Below are 13,073 nucleotides of genomic sequence, written 5' to 3' on the forward strand. Positions count from 1 at the left end.
TCTTTGCTATAAATGAAAGTGCCCAGTATGAACTCAGTTTATGTGGTTTTTAATACAGATATACAAATTTTTAATGGCTCAAAAAAGGTGTTCCCATTTCTGAAATATTTTTATTTCATTCTTTATATAACTTGTGAACAATAAAAATACTGTCACCCTTTTGGAAAGTATATTTCAGTGATCTAGGCCAGAATATGGTTTGTCATTTGGGCCACTAGTGATTCTCTAGAGAACCCAGCATTTTTTTCTCAGTATGCCCAATGTTCCTCATCTACAAAATAGGAAAATATTATGATCTACTTTAATCAATCTAATTTAAATGCCAGTGTTCCTCTGTGGCTAGTAGCCCAAGTACAGAAGCATACACTTCAATAGATTTGTATTTTAAAGCTAAATTTTTTGTAGAGATAGAGAATCAAGTTATTTTTTTAATTAACTAAACCTTAGTCCCCGCAGGAATTCAATGACTATTCCCCTCTTTCCTGATATCCAAAGATTCATTTTAATGTATTATTAACTTTGTTTGCCTGAATTCCTATTGAAGACTGCAATATTACCACACATGCCAAATCAAATTTAATGAGAAAGACTTCATAGAACACTATCAAACATATCAGCAAACTCAAGCTAGGTGGTGCATCTGGCCTTCTTTAATATCTTAATGTGATGAGTCTATAAAACAAAACAATCCCTTTCATGTCACTTGATTAATAATTACAATTTAGACTTACATGAGAACCTCAAAATATTTTTTGAAGAGTTGATTCTGTACAAAATGATGAGTTTTGTACATAATGATTATTGTTAGTAATAATACAGATTGGGTTTTCATTTCTGAATTGAGTGCCTTTTTAGGGAAAATGGGATAAGAACATTTTCTTAGTACTCCCTAATAATGAGGAGGTATATACCTAAGGATATGAGGACAGAATACTCTGAGTCATTCACCAGCTTTGCTTCAGCATCCTAGTATGTGAAATGAGGATATTAATAGTGGGCCTGTCTACTTTGATTTTTTAGTAAAATAACATTTTTTTAAAAGTCCTTCATAAAGACAGATGCACCCCTATGTTTATCGCTGCACTATTTACATTAGCCAAGATATGGAAGCAACCTAAATGTCCATCAGTAGATGAATGGATAAAGAAGATGTGGTACATATACACAATGGAATATTACTCAGCAATAAGAAAAAAACAGATCCTACCATTTGCAACAACATGGATGGAGCTAGAGGGTATTATGCTCAGTGAAATAAGCCAGGCAGAGAAAGACAAGTACCAAATGATTTCACTCATATGTGGAGTGTAAGAACAAAGGAAAACTGAAGGAACAAAACAGCAGCAGAATCACAGAACCCAAGAATGGACTAATTGTTACCAAAGGGACAGGGACTGGGGAAGATGGGTGGGAAGGGAGGTATAAGGGTGGGGAAAAAGAAAGGGGGCATTACAATTAGCATGTATAGTGCATGGGCGGCATGGGGAGGGCTGTGCAACACAGAGAAGACAAGTAGTGATTTTATAGCATCTTACTACGCTGATGAACAGTGACTGTGAAGGGGTATGTGGGAGGGACTTGGTGAAGGGGGGAGCCTAGGAAACATAATGTTCTTCATGTAATTGTAGATTAATGATACCAAAAAAAAAAAGTCCTTCATAGAAAAATGTACATTTATGCCAAGTTAACATTTTGGCATGGTAGCCATATTAATGAAATATGGAATCGTAGTTGTATGGGTAATGAGCTAAAAAGCTACACACCCAACTTCAGTGTGTGCTTTAACTGCATGACCAATAGTCCCCATCCCAGGCTTGTCCCCAGCTTATCTGGATCTCCTTCCCTGCCAAGACCACAAGAAACCATATTTGTTCTCAGTCAGTGACCTACTATCTATTTACTTGACAAATCTCAGGTCTTCCTCAAGATTTACCCACTTATTCATTAACATTATTTTCAATACCTAGTTTGTACTGGACACAGTAAGGGCAATTGGGTATACACAAATGAAATTGGTGGGGATCCTACCCTCGAGAGGCTTAGTTATGGAGCCCAGACATTTATATGCTATAAGAGATAGAATACTTTGTGGCAGCAGAGAGGATATGGTTGCAAGGAAGAGAGAAATTGCTTCAAATTAGAAATGTAAGGAAGACTTCATGGAAGAAATCACAACTGAACAAAAAAACTTGAAGGATAAAGCTCCTGGAGCCATTGGAACTCACAGCCATCCACTTCCATCTTCCTGATAACTGCTCTAGAAGGCTGGGACTGGTGCATTCTAACCCAGGAAAGAGTCCCTCTAACAAAAGACCCAAGTTATCTCTGCCCAATCTTACTAAAAATCCAGGCAAAATTTTAGGCTCCTGGTTACCCTCTGCTGTCTCTGACCATTTCTTCCTTTTGGTGATGAATCAGCTGAATAAGCCAAGCCTTCATTTGGCCACTAGCATCAACAGTCTTGTATCACCAGTGCCTGTCAGCCAAGATGACATGAGCTAAGACATGGAATGGTACAAAAAGAAGACTTCCAGTACCTCTAAGAACTGCGTTTGCCAGTAAGGCCTTGAAGAGTCATGTGGACCACTGTGTGTTCACTGATACTCTTTGTTTTTCCACCTGTACTGTTGTAGAAAGCATTGTTTTGTAACTAAAAGACAGTTCACTTGCCTGTGGTAGGTCTCTCTCCAAATTTTCCTTTTCTTTGGGCATCAAGTGAAAATCTGTAAGTGAACAAAAAGTAACAAAAGCTAGAGAAGAAACAAGATGTGGTACATTTTTGCTCACTAAACTATGGGTGGGTTGACCTGGAATTCTTGCACCCATGTTACTCCTGCCTTCCCTCTTTCCAGAAACAAGATGTGGTACATTTTTGCTCACTAAACTATGGGTGGGTTGACCTGGAATTCTTGCACCCATGTTACTCCTGCCTTCCCTCTTTCCCTGCCCCAAAATTTTGTATCACAGTAGAGATTTTAAGCCAGCTCTTGGCCACTACTCAATTGATACACTGCTTGAATTATTTAGAAAATATTTAAATGACATCCTTTAAATGTAAGCCTTACTCTTTGGAACTCCTTTATGGAATAATGGAAAAACAGGTCATCTTGATAAGAAAATGAGTCTTTCCAGCAGAAAAGAAAAAAAAAATGGAGGTAAGAAAGAACACTATCAATTTCTAATCATCTTCACCTTTTATTGTAGGAATGGATGCTGATCAATATATTCAGCTGTATTTGGTGGTTCTTTCTAAAAGAAAATTCATGTATTTCCAAGTGTTTTTGCTGTCATAGTATCCCCAGAATCTAGTCCATGCCTGACACAAAGAAGGCTTTCAGATATTTTTCAAAAAAGAAGAATGAATGGATATATAGCAAAAAAAAAAAATTGAAAGCAGGGTCTCAAAGGGATATTTGTACACTCATGCTCATAGCAGCATTGTTTGCAGTAGCTAAAACATGAAAGCAACCCATGTGTGCATGGGTGGATGAATGCATAAGCAAAATGTGATATATACATACAATGGAATATTATTCAGCCTTAAAGAGGAAGGAAATTCTGTAATATTTTACAACATGTATGAATCTTGAGGACATTATGCTAAGTGAAATAATCCAATCATAAAAAGACAAATGATTCCACTCATGAGGTACTTAGAGTAGTCAAATCATAAACGCCAAAAGTATCGTGGTTGTTGCCAGGGGCTAGGGGGAGGGGCAATGGGGAATTATTGTTTAATGGATACAGAGTTTTAGTTTTGCAGGGTGGTCATGGGGATGGATGGTGGTGATGGTTGCACAACAACATGAATGTATTTATTTATTTTATTTATTTAATACCACTGAATCATGCACTTAAACATGGCTAAGATGGTAATTGTTATGTGTACTTCACCATGATAAAAAATATATTAAATTTTTCAAATAAATAGATGAGTTTTATAACAAAATTAGTTTGGCTTCTCTGATATTTCCAAATGCCTCTGAGCTGACAAAGGCGTTTGGCTGAAATGAGCAAGTACAGAGTACCAGTGCCTTCTCTCTTTGTAAGGAACTAACAGTGGAGCTAGAGTCTAAGCAAGGATCCTCCTAGTCCTGTTCTTATCCAGAGTTTCTTTCTGGTCTGTTTTCTTCTTATATAAATACTATTTCCAATTATGTGGATGTGATCATTGAAGGTCCACCCACTGGCTCCTATGATTACTTTCCTTGCAAGCGATAGGTCAGTTTTCAAATAATAAAGTCTACCAGTATAATAAAGCAATACTGTAAACTCTATAATGTACTGTTTTATTTTTAGGTCTTGAGAAGGAATGGCAAAATGATCCTGCTGCAGTTTTCAGAGAGAATGATGAACTGAACTGACCCTCTCTTCTCAGCATCTGGTAACAGTACTCAGGCTGCAAACCCCCAGTGTAAAATGCCTAGTATAGTGCAGGTTCCCTTCATAATCAGTTTTAAAATGAGCTGCTAAAATCCATAACTACAGTCTATGTACCTGTGCGTGTTCCACAAAAATTATACCATAAACTTAAAATGGAAATGAAAACATAAGTAACTGAGAAATAAATGTTTTCCAAATAACAGCACAATGTATTGAAAGACTATATTAAAGATAATGTAGATTTTTTAAACAAATTTGGTAACTAGATTACTTTTTCAGCCCCATTTTAGCTTTTTCCTCTTTCTGCTTTATTATGTTTAACTGAAAAGTGTTGTGTATTTGAATCAGTTGCAATCTCATTAAGTGAGGTGCAAATGGAAAGGCATCCAAGATTATAATCTCCAATAAATATACTTTCTCCATGTTTGAATTATTTCATTTTAAAAAAAGTTTGTGTGTCTACCATAGAGTATAATTAGCATCCCAAGTCCTGCATTACTTAATAGCTGTTCCATCAGAAACACTTGAACCTTCAAGGAGAAAACCATTTTCACATTAACACTTGTTTTCTTACAACCACACTTAGGTTTCAAAGGTCATGTGGACCATTTTAAGAAAAGGTGCTCAGAGACTTTTTAACCACCTTTACAATTAATAAGGGAAGGTAACAAATGATTCGTAAGTAGGTTAGCATTCACCACAGCCTAGAAAATACCAGAATCTCAGTTTCTATTTGGGGTCCTTAACTGGAAGTTCCAATTTCTAAGTATTTCTATCTTGCTATAATAACTGTGCAGTGTAACTCCCAAGAGACATTGTTCAATTAATTTCCAAATCCCTTTGAAAGGTGTTTACAAAGACCTTAGCTTTGAAAGAATTATAAAAATACTCTGCTTTTTCTTCTGAGTTTTTGAAAAACCTATTTTAGAATTTCCACAATCTATGACAAAAATCTATGCCCTTTTACTAACAAAAGCAGCATAGATTTGAAATGCATTTATACTTTGAGAGTTAAAAAAAAATCTAATGTTTAAATGTCAAAGGGGATTTGAATATTAGATTCTAGCTTAAATGTGGAAGAGGCTCATGCCTAATTCTCTTGAGATACTCACCCTTGCAGCCCTGAGCTGCCACATAAGATGACTAACTACTGAGGAGCTGCCATATTGTAACCATACCCAGGCAATACGAGAAGAGCCTGCATGTTGGTGTTCTGACTGACAGTCCCAACTGAAGTTCCAGCCAACAGCCAGCATGTGAGTGAAGATGACTCCTGCATCAGAGTCTCGCTAGCTGAGGCCCTTAAGATAAGCCATCTTTGTTGGCTTGTCTAAAGTCCTTACCCACAGGATCTGTGGGTGTAATAAAATGGCTCATTTATACCACAGAGTTTCGGGGTAGCATACAAGTAGTAACCAGAACACCAACCCTACCGAGGTAATGAAAATCTGATTGAACTACATACTGAGCAACACAGGTGTTTCCATGGAGGTCTGCTGGGAGCTGGTGATTTGCCACCATTAGCAGAGACTGCATGGCATGATGCTGTGTACATGATTTTATATAGAGGTAAACCTGTACTTCCCAAGCCTGTGTTCCATGATCTAGTAAACAGGAATAGTAATTCGTGTCTTAGAGAGTTCCTGTGTGGATTAGAGCTGATATGTGTAAAACACTCAACACAGTGCTTAGCAAAGAACCAAATCAAATAGTTAATAATAAAAGAGCTATGGTTTTGATTTTATGTTCCATGTCATTTCATTCAGAATGAAGCTCCATTCTCCTGTAAATAATCTCCTTATTTTATAAATCCAACTCACCATATACAGCTAAGTTGGATAGACAAATCTATAAGAATGTTTGGGTTAAACGATAAATGTCATTAGAAAATGAGAGTGCCATGTAAAAACAAATAGAGAGTTATATTTAGCACCTTTAGCTAGAAATCAGCATGTCCTACAAAGCTGACTGTCATGTAAGATTGAATGAGCCATGATTATCAAAATGACTGAGAATTAAGAAAGAGAATAAATTCCCAAAGGAAATCACTGTAGATCTCATTAGTTCAGGAATAACCTACCTTAGGACTTTAATTAAAAATAATATTTATTCCAAATAAATGAGTGCTGACAGGTTTCTGCAGAATCCGTAATCTTGGTTATGCTAAATCTTCTTATATTAAGTCAGACATCATTAATCTCATTTGCGATGCCCTCCAGTCTGACAGCACTGGGGCAATTTCTTACAACAGCCTTTTTATCTTCACAAAGGAGTTATAACTCATGCAGATACCTAATGTGAAAAGGCCTGGGCAATTAGAGACATCACTCTGAAATCCACACTGGCATTTTATCATGTTAGAAAACATCTCATAATGAGCTTGTCCTCAAATGGAGGCCAATATCTCAACACTACCATCAAATTAACAGTGCTTATCATATTATTTTACTTATATATATTTATTCCTACCATTCTTTGTTCCAGAAAAGCATCAAGTATTTAATATTCATAGAATAATGACCAGATAAAAGAGAAATTTCAACAAGTCAACAAAGAAAATGGGACACAGGAGAGAATGAAAAGAGAAAAGGTACGAAGAAGTTAGGAGGGATCAGGTTAACTTGCAGAATCACTCTGATTTTTGTGAAGTTATATACTTTCAAGCTTGCCAGTTGATTGTTAGCTTGTATTTAAGTCTTATTTAATAACTAATTTTGAGAATTTTTTCTGTTCCTATCCTGGTTGTTTTGTACACATTACCCATAGGTGGTATGTACTGGGTTGAACGGTGCCTCCCCCCAAATTTATATCTACCTGGAACCTGTGAATGTGACCTCATTTGGAAGTAGGGTCCTTGCAGATATAATCAAGTCGAGATGAGGTCATTCTGGGTTAGGGCAGGCCCTAAATCCAGTGACTGGTATCCTAATAAGAGGGAGATTTGGATTCAGTCACACCAGGGAGAAGGCCATGTTATGACAGAGGCAGAGATTGGAGTGACGGAGGGACAAGCAAGGAGCACTAAGGATTGTCAGCACAGAAGAGGCAGGGAAGGATTCTTCCCTAGAGCCAACGAGGGAGCACAGCCCCACCTCCAGCTTGACTTCTAACCTCCAGAATTAGAGAGAATAAATTGATGTCGTTTAAGCCACCCAGTTTGCGGTGGTCTATTATGACTGCTCTAGGAAACTAATACAATGCTTAAACATTTTTTCTTGAGAACCTAGAATACATGTCCAGTATGAATAGAAAGTTTTGGAGGGGAAAAAATGAAGTAAAAGAAAGAAAATTCTAAAAATGTTTCTGTTTAAAACCTATGGCTCTCCTTTACATGCTGGCCAGTGATAAAACAGTAGAAGCAGGTGATGAATATTAAAAGTGAAAAAAATCTCGAAAGCATCAAATCACATTTAGTTTAACAGATTATTTTTATATAGGTAAATGGGCTTTTGATGTATTATTACATATGTGACTTTAATTTTTCCAACGTGATAAAGGGAGGACCATCTTCAATAAATTAAGAATTAGAATGCAAGCATTATAGAGCACAAGCAAGATGATTTCAGATCCACTTTAAGACTGAACAGAATTAGAAAGGTAATACCCAGAGCCTGATAAATCTGCCCTAAATGTTTGCAAACCAATTGCAAATGTTAGTTTGTAAGCGAAATATCCTGCAGAAATGAAACTACTGCCTCACAGCCTTGCTAGTTTAAGATATGGACAGCCAGTGATGTGGTGTGACTGGTGTCCACTCACAAAGGCCTTCTGCTAGGAGTCAGGGTGCTTCCCAGGACTCGCCGTCAATGCAGTTTTGAATTACATTGAGAAGCCGATCTGTGAATGTTACTGGGCTCGGGTATCCTTGCATGCCAGGAAAATACACTCTTGGTAACCAGATCACAGACTCGTAGTCCACAGGTCAGATTCACCCCACAGGCTTATTTTGTTTGGCCTGCTTAGGTATTTTGTTTTTAATTAATTGCTCATTTTTTAAATTTGGTAGATTTCCTGTGAAATTTCATATTAGCAGTGGCATGAATTTCTGCAGAGCAATCATCTGGAGCTGAATACCAGTTCCCCCTCTCTGGAGGCAAGCCTCCTCCAGTGTCACACTGTGCACACCCCCATGGGAGTGCCTAACCCTAAGGCACAGGGATAAGAGTACAGGTTCCTGGGCCAACTCTGGGGTGTGTGACCTTGAGCAAGTGGTTTCTCTTCTCTGACCCTTAGTTCCCTCATGTAAAAGGAGCATAATAATAGTATCTATTTTACTAGATTATTTGGGGGATTAAGGGAGTTAACACATGTAAAGCACTTAGAGCAGTGCCTGGCCCACAGAGAAAACTCGATAAATGTTCTTTTATTATTAATTCTTCTCATCTTACCTACCCCAGTTCCTTCACTTTCATTCTTACCTGACCTTTATTGTTGTTTGTGTTTTGGACTCCTGCTCTAAGTAAAGCCCCACTCTTGATTGGAGAGAAGACAGCGAGTCTCTTCCTTGCTAGGCAGTGAGGCAGCCGGGCTTACACCCGGAATATTGAGCCCAGATTCCACAGCCAGACAACCTGGCTTCCACTCCCAACACTACTTCTTCCTAGCAGTATGTCCTTAGACAAGCTACCTCACTCTCTCATGTCTGTTGATTTCCATCTATAAAATAGTAATGGAACTTTTATAAATCAATGTGTTTTGCACACAGTAGATTTTAGCTTTTATTATTAAGAACACACAGCAAACCACAGCATTCTCCTACCCACTAACAACCACGGGCCTAGGCCACCTCAGGTTCTCTCAACAGGCTGCTGGTGCCAGTCAGTAGTCTGAGCCTTGGTAGAGGCTATGTCCCCAAGGGGGTCTGAGGAACATACAAATCAGGAAGAAACCTGGTATAACTTGGAACCACTCATTATTAACTCTCTTTTTGCGCTTTATCTTATCACTCCAAAATATATGCCCCAGATAGCACTAAAACTTGCATGGCCTTGAAATGAAAAAGAACACTTCTAAAATGGAAGCAGGTTTTTCCTACCATTTCAAATAAAATCGTATACGCATATGACAAAGAGGTGCAGGTGTTGTAAGTTCTTAATGTTTTCCAAAATAATTCCCTCAACTTCTGAACAGACTTCTCAAGTGATTGCCTTCACAATGGGGCATCCACCCACAGCTTGAATTCTCTCTAAATCTTATCAAAGATTTAAAAATAACTTTTAAAGTAATACTTTAGACAGTCATGTTAAACAGTTCATGAGAATAGATGACCTCAACAGTACTTCTTAATGCTTGCTACTGTTCAACTTGTTTTAGGCTCTATGATTCTAAACTTTTTCATTTTTTAAAAAAAAAACAACAAAGTGTTTCTTCTATTCTTTACACAAAAGAAATAGAGGAAGTTGCAAACATCAAAGTGGTGACTCAATAGGAAAATCCTCCTTATGAAATTGTCTGCAGAAAAAAGTTTTCCACATCTCAGTGATGATACATTAAATTGATAGCTGAGCATTAAATTGATTTTAAAAATGAATTAAGATATGCACAAGAATGGTTATAGCAGCTTTATTTTTAAAAGCCAAAAAAAAATCCAAAAATCTATCAACAGTAGATGGGTAAATTACTTCTAAATTCATATAATAAAGTACTACACAGCAATGAAAAAGAATAAAGTACTGCTACATGTAGTAATATGAGTGAATTTAACATGACATGATGTTAAGCAAAAGAAATAAATTCAGAATACCTGTTACCTTTGAGGAAATTGACTGAGGGTTCATGAGGGAATATTCTGGGGAATTTGAAATGCTGTATGTCTTCAACTGGGTGGTATTTACATAGGTTTATTTGTGTGTCTAAATTTATTAAGCAGCACACTTAAGATTAGTGGACTTTTATCATTATTTAAATTATATATCAATTAAAAAGTAAATTAAAAAACTAATCAGGCTTTGGATATGGATTTTCATCAACTACACGTGACTCCATTAGGGGCTCCATGAAAAGTTTGTTTTGTCACTAAAAAAAATTAGTAGAACAGATTTATATTTTACACTGTCTTTCAAATTCTTCATCTTTGGAGTAATAGCCTTTGTTTAATTCATTAGATAAAATGTTTGTTTATTTTCCAGGAAAATTCAAAAACCCTTAATTGCACTTAAACCAAACAGCACATATCAAAGTTTGGACAGTTCTGGTAGCTTCATGTAATTCTACACCATCAAGTCCTCTTTTGTTATGAGAGCTGGCTATGGGCGTAGTGGGAAAGAAATGGCCTTGAAATGGTCAGAATGTGTCCCAGAATCCCTATTCTATCAGTCGCCAGCTAGAGGATCTTGGCAAATAAGTCCACCTCCCTGAATCTGTGTCATCTGCAAAATGGAGATGATGTCTCCCTCACGGGTTATTGAGAGAATTCATTAGGATAAAGTTTGTAAAATGCTTGATACACATTTTTTAAATGGAAACCTGCTAAATGAAAGTGAGTACTTACCTAAGTCTTTATTTTAAAAAGATACTCCAAAGTATCCAAACCTAAAGATTTATATCTAAGAAAGGTGGGAAAGACCATATTTTACCCGTATTTACTAACAGTAATACAGTCTTTGGCTCAGCCCTAACCCTAGTGAGTGGGTCTTCACTAACCTCCACCCCCGCCTAGCTTTTTCTGGCAACTCCATCTTCTCATGCCTTCCATCACTACAACAGAACGTTCCTCTGCTTCTCTGCCGTGAACTCTCTGTCACCTGAGATTAGGACCCCACTCCTGGGCCTGCAACCTCAGCTTCTGCCCCCAAGAGGCTGCCTAAAGCATCTTTCCACAAAGGCAGATCTCTTGTTACCAACGCCCCACAAGATGACATTTTCTCAATATTTTTCCAAATAAAATTAAAGTTGTGCAAGATGAACTCCCAGGAATGAATCTGCATGTCCACAGAGAAAACAAGATAAAGTAAACATGATCAAAGAAGTCTGCTGTTTGTTCACAGCCTGTTGTAAACAAAACTCCTGGCCTTCCCCTCATAGCAGGTACCAAAAATGAAAATTTAACCCTGGAGAATTCCCTCTGTGAACTCAAATTTTCTTTGAATTTTTACTTCACTACAGGGAAATCTTGCTCTAGAGAGTTTGTTTCTCAAACGAAGAGGGATGCTATTGGCCTATATAGCAAGACAAGTCTTCATAGTGCTGAGCTGTGCCTCACATCACAGGTGCCTTGCATTGGTTGTTCCACCCAGTGAGGGGAATAAAGACGCCTTCAGTGATGCAGTGGTTGGAGACCAGCTCAGCTGGGCAATGTCTCTCTGGGAGAGGAGGACACTGGTATTCCTGGTGGAATGGGAGTCCAGAAGGTAAGTTAAGTTCAGGTGCAGGAAAATAAAATTACATTTCTTATTCATGAGTTCGTGGATGGAGCTTAGAACTCATTAACTTCTGTCAAGTAGGAAGAATTCAGGCTTGGGAGTGCGACAGCCATGGACAAGTGCGCATCACCTAAGGAGCACCCGTCATACTGTGTACACTGTAGATCTGTTGATTTGTTAAAAAATTTTCCCTTTTAGGAAAGTATCTTGAGAAAAGCACCTGTTCTAATGTGAACAATGGTGCCATGTGGACTAGAGGCAGCCCTGAAAGGGAGTTTTAAAAGCTGGGGACCTATGCTCCTACTAGGGAAGTCACATGATCACTATGCACCATTCCCTATCTTTCAGAAGGGCATAATGCATACCAGTTATGGGACTGATAGAACAGCTAGCTGAAAAGAAGATAAAAGGAATCATACCTCTTAGAGAAAATTGGTTCATAGTATAACTTAAAGTTTGAAAAAATTAATTCTAGGAAAAGAAACATCATGGGATTAGGACAGAAGACCCCAAACTATCTCAGTTCATGAGGGCTTAGTGCCTCAGTAATACTTTCACTGATCCCTCTAGGTCTAAAGAAATACTGAATAGTTTTGTTTATTATGTAGTAAGGTGCAATACAATAACTTAGGTATGTCCTAAAAATCCAGTAGCTTTTTAAAAAATAATAATGCACAGAAATTGAAAGAAAAATTAATTTTTACATCATTCTTAAGTAATCACACTTAACGGGTGGATGGCAATATAACATGGCTCAACTTCTCAAAATATGGGAACATGCTGAACTTTGCCACTAGCATTTCCTGTTCCACATTCATTTTCAAGTGGTACTTCTTTGTCATCATAGTAACTTTTTAAAAACCAGCTTCCCAAAGATATGTCATCATCTAAAGGAATGTAGTACAATCTAACATTGAACTATGTGAACTATCTCAAACTAGTAGTTTGTACAATGTCCAACAGATGTGAAGTTTCTGTTTCCCTCAAAATTTTTAAATGTCCGTGGTGCCCACTGTGAATTTGCTGTGACCTCTCACCCCTGGAGCACCTCTGTGCAAATGTAAGACAAAGGGATTAGGACAGTGAAACCCTAGACACATTGAAATTAACTGCAGTAAAGGTGTCTGGAGGACTACAATTAACTCTGGAAGTCTAGCACTCAAGAGCCTGTTTATTTCTTCTTGGACACTTGAGATAATGTCTTCAAAAGCATTTTGAAAATTCTGAAGTGCTGTCACAGCAGTAATTGAAGAATTAGGGGCAAAAAAGTGTTTGCTAGAATGTAAGCTCTCAGAGGCTGAGTAGATTCGTATCTTCAGTGCCTAGAAT

This window comes from Manis pentadactyla, chromosome 1 (assembly GCF_030020395.1).
Source record: "Manis pentadactyla isolate mManPen7 chromosome 1, mManPen7.hap1, whole genome shotgun sequence".
Taxonomy (NCBI): Eukaryota; Metazoa; Chordata; class Mammalia; order Pholidota; family Manidae; genus Manis; species Manis pentadactyla.